The sequence below is a fragment of the Corvus brachyrhynchos genome, unplaced genomic scaffold (assembly GCF_000691975.1).
Source record: "Corvus brachyrhynchos isolate BGI_N302 unplaced genomic scaffold, ASM69197v1 scaffold65, whole genome shotgun sequence".
NCBI lineage: Eukaryota > Metazoa > Chordata > Aves > Passeriformes > Corvidae > Corvus > Corvus brachyrhynchos.
In genome coordinates, this window is record NW_008238365.1 from 3,014,807 (window position 1) to 3,019,032 (window position 4,226).

Below are 4,226 nucleotides of genomic sequence, written 5' to 3' on the forward strand. Positions count from 1 at the left end.
GGTGTGTGTGCGGGCCCCCCGCGTGTTTCCTCCCCTGCCGCAGCCCTTCTTTTCCTGTGGCAGGTATCTGCAGCAGCCTGGCTCTTTGTTACCCTCTCTCTTCCCTCCCCAGGTGCTCCGAAGGTATGAATCCGTAGGGCTGGCTGTGTTTCAGTGGGAAGCAGCTCCGGCAGGACCCGCTGCGTAATTCTGCACGTGCCGCGGAGTTTTCCGGTGGCAGAGGTGCAGCGCGGCTGGCTGGCTGCCTGGCAGCCCTGCCAGGGACATGTCATGTGGAAAAGGTCAGGGGATGCTTCCTGACCTCACCCCACCTGCCTCCAGAATAGTGATTGAAATTTCAATTCCTTTTAAATTATTTTTTTGTTTCAAATGGTGTCTTATCAGTTGAATGAATTCTGGAGTGGGGGTTATACTGTGCATAGAGGGACAAGGAAACTACAGGCAAACTGAGAATCATCTCTGACTATTTTTAATTGCAGTTCTCTTAACATCTGCTTCCTTTCCACAGTTTGCTTATGCATGCATTAAAATCTAGGATCGAACTTCAGAAGCTTACTAGAAAGACATGTGTCTGTGTATAAAGTGGTTACACTGTTTTATTTTTTAACAGAATTCTCTATTTCGCATACAAAGCAATACTGCAGCCATAGGCAACTTGTCTGTTTATACTGCACAAAAATAATCTATGAATTGCTTGATTTATGGATACCATGGCAATGTTGAACACTGTTAAGGTATGGATCAGCTGTTCAGTTATTTCAAATTAGCACATTGTATTGAAGTGTAAACAGTGTCCTTCTGTCCCCCGCTCCCAGCAAAGGCAGGTTGGTGCTGAGGCTGTGTCAGTGCTCCCTTGGATTTTCATGTACCTCTGTAAAAAAACAGTGATGTATCTGGTGGAATTTATTTTTTTAATAAAAGCAATGCTGTCTTTATTTATAGAGTAGTTTATTTTAAGCAAGTCACATTGCTTTCAGAAATACCTCATTGTTTTGCCACCATCTCTGTATTCTTACTTCATTTCATTCATTCATTTATTTGTTTTTTACAATCTGAGTAGGTAGAGCACTGCTTTGTGTGCAGTGCTAGCTAATGAGGCAGTCACTAACATATAGCCTAAAACATTGAATTTCACTAATACCAAACTCAATCTGCTCTGTATTGAACTCTTATGGAGTTAAATTATTAAAAACACTAAGAATTATTATTCTCTAGCAAATATTGGCCAAGGTGATGTAATGGAGGTGTTTTAGAATATTGTATTACTGAGTTTGGTTTTACAACTGCAAGTGTGTTTTGAGTTCTGAGTTGAAGAGTTGAAGCCTTAGCATTTGAACAGAAAACTCTCTGTTCCTGATACTTTCCTGTTGAAGTAATCAAGACTTAATGTGGGTTGTTGAGGTACCTCTCCTTAGATCTGGCAAAAGTGACGCAGAGGAAATGCCATCAGTTCCATGTTTGCCCCTCAAGTACATTTGCTCCACTCCTCACTAAATCTTAAAAAATCTAAGCAGAAGAAATAAAGGGAATTAAGGACGATGATGGCTAATGAAAGGAGGAAGCATGAGGTCTGAAGAGAGGGAATTGCCTTGCAGAATTATAATAGAATAATATAGAAATAGTAAGTTGGGCGTTGTTGTTCACATTTCTGTGTGATACAAGACCATAATCCAGTTAAAAGCTAACATACATGATTGATTGAAGTGATCTGTTTTTATGTAACTGGTGATATACAACATTTCCTCCTGAGATGGCATTGAAAAAGACTGTAATAGCATTGGGGAAGGGACTGGAAGTGTATAACCAAGAGAATACCCCTCATTAATGCAGAAAAAAAAATATAAGCTCTAATTTCAGGGACAGTCCAGTTATAGACTTATAGAATGAGTAATTAATTGGGGATATATATATTGTGTGTGTGTGTGTAGATACATATGTGTACACACACGCACAATCATCCAAACACTTCCCCTGGTTTTCTTTGAATTTACACTGTGTGGGAGTTCTGATGCTGTTTGCAGTCAGAAACTAGATGGTGGCTTAGCTAAGGCTGCTGGTATTGTCAGATGCTGGAGTTCCTGGTTTATAAGTATTTCCAGGGAACGCTTTTGACCACAGACGCAGATCTTCCTCTGTACTCGAAAACCTTTTGAAAGAAGAAGATAATCTATGATGATCTTTTCTTTTGATAGCCTCACAAAATAATGAGTAAAGAAACAAAATAGGATGACCTTGTGTTTGGGAAGTGTCTTGGATTCCTGATAGAGTCCATGTAGATTGTAAATGCTTTCCAGCTTCTCCATAATATTTTATGGGAGTCCCCTAATGCTCTTGCAGGTGGCCCCTTGTGCTGACTTGCCTGTTAGTGTTTCTTTGCATGAAACAATCAGAGAGATCCACGCTGCAAAATGTATCCTTTGCTAATAAGAGCATTCCTGGGGTTGTCAGCTGTTGGTGAAAGATTTGTTACCACCAGAAGAGGAGGAATACCTAAGATTAGAAAGCATAAGGCAACCAGGGTTGTATAGCGCCTGGAATACTTTCCCACAGGTACTCTGGCTCTCAGAAGAGTTAAAGAATTACTTTGATACAAATCTGCTCTGAGAAAAGGATGAGCTCATGCTTCATCTCAACTGAAAGCTTCCTTCATCCTACCATCAAATTCTGTTGTGACATTTTTGGAGAGGATAGAGAATTACTGACAGGAAGCAAAAAAGGATTGAAAAAGGTCAGTGTAGAGTCAAGGACCTGGGCTATTGTTTTGCCTTCCAAAACTTCATGCTCTGATATTATTATCAAATGGCAACAAGTTTCTTTCCATGTTGTTCTCTAAAAGCAGCCCACCCCTGCTGTCCTTGTCCTCAGCAGCTTGTATGAGCACTTAGTATATCCAGTATTTATGGGGATTAGTGTTACACCTGTGTAAACTTAGTTGACTATGAATGGGCTTCTAGATCAACGCTAAACCTCTGTCTCCCAGACATACCTGAGATTCAGTACAGCAGGAACAGAGCTCAGGCCTTGCAAACCTTCCTGGGAGGTGTTTCTTTACTCTTTTTCCCTGTAGATAATTACAGGAAGGAGACTTGCATCAGCCTTGTGGAACTGTAACTTTTGTTTGTTTTGGTTCTGTATTTCACTTTTCCAGCCTCACAGGTCTGCTCAGAGAAACTAGAAAGTTCTGGTGCATTATCCAACTGACTTGATGCCATGCTGGACAGGTCCTCACTATTCCATGTGTGTTCAGTTAAGCTGAAGGAGCTACCTTGTCTTTGTAGACCCACAAGTGGTATTGGAAAGGGACTTTTTGCCATCAAATGACCTCTGAGACAGTCTGTTGTCATCCTTTCCTAGAGCTGGCTGCTACCAAACAGATAGTTCCCATCACTGATAGTTCCCAGTCCTGAGAAATACTGGATTTATCAACTAAATTACTTGAGTTAAATGAAATTAGGGCTCATCCCTTTGCTATCAAATCCCATTACTTTCCCTAAGATGGCTTAAGAATTGCAGTGTGAGCAGGATCTACCAGGAAAGAAAGTATAGAGCTGGCAACACAGAGAAAGGAGAGAGGGCTTAAATGAATTACTGTTATCGCTTGGGCAGAAAGGAAGGCTGCTAATGAGTTGGACATTCTGAAGGAAACTGTAATTATCCTTTTCCTGGCAGCATCTAAGCATGCCATCAACGTCAACATCTGTCAGAAGATGTTTAATGCAGGCAGATGTTTGTGCAGCACTCAGTCTATCATCTGGTTCTTCTGTGCTTATGCTCACACTGACACTCATCGTCTGTGTTGGGAAGTTAAGCATTACATTTTCCTGTTCCTGGAAAGAGGACATTCCCTGTAGGAGAGGTTCCATGGATCTGTGCAGACCATGGCAGTGGGAGCTGCATGTGCTCCTGGTTTTCATTTAGGATGTTCAGAGGGAATGAAGGCTCATAGAGTGTCAGGGCAGAATCTGTGGCCTTGACCTGGTACCAGTATCCCAGGTAGAAGAGAAAATTGACATTCCCTTCCCTCTCTCCTCTGGGAAGCAGCACTATTTCTAAATTTTCCTTGTGTGCCTTTTCTATGTATTCTGAACTCATTAGGGTAAGTGTGGCTTCTCAGTGATATAACAGTCTTAATTCATAAAAATTTGCTTGGGGCAAGGAAGGAAGGAAGGAGGAGGAGGAATTGTGATCCTTCTGCTTGGTTATGGTTTTGATCAGATACTTTTTAG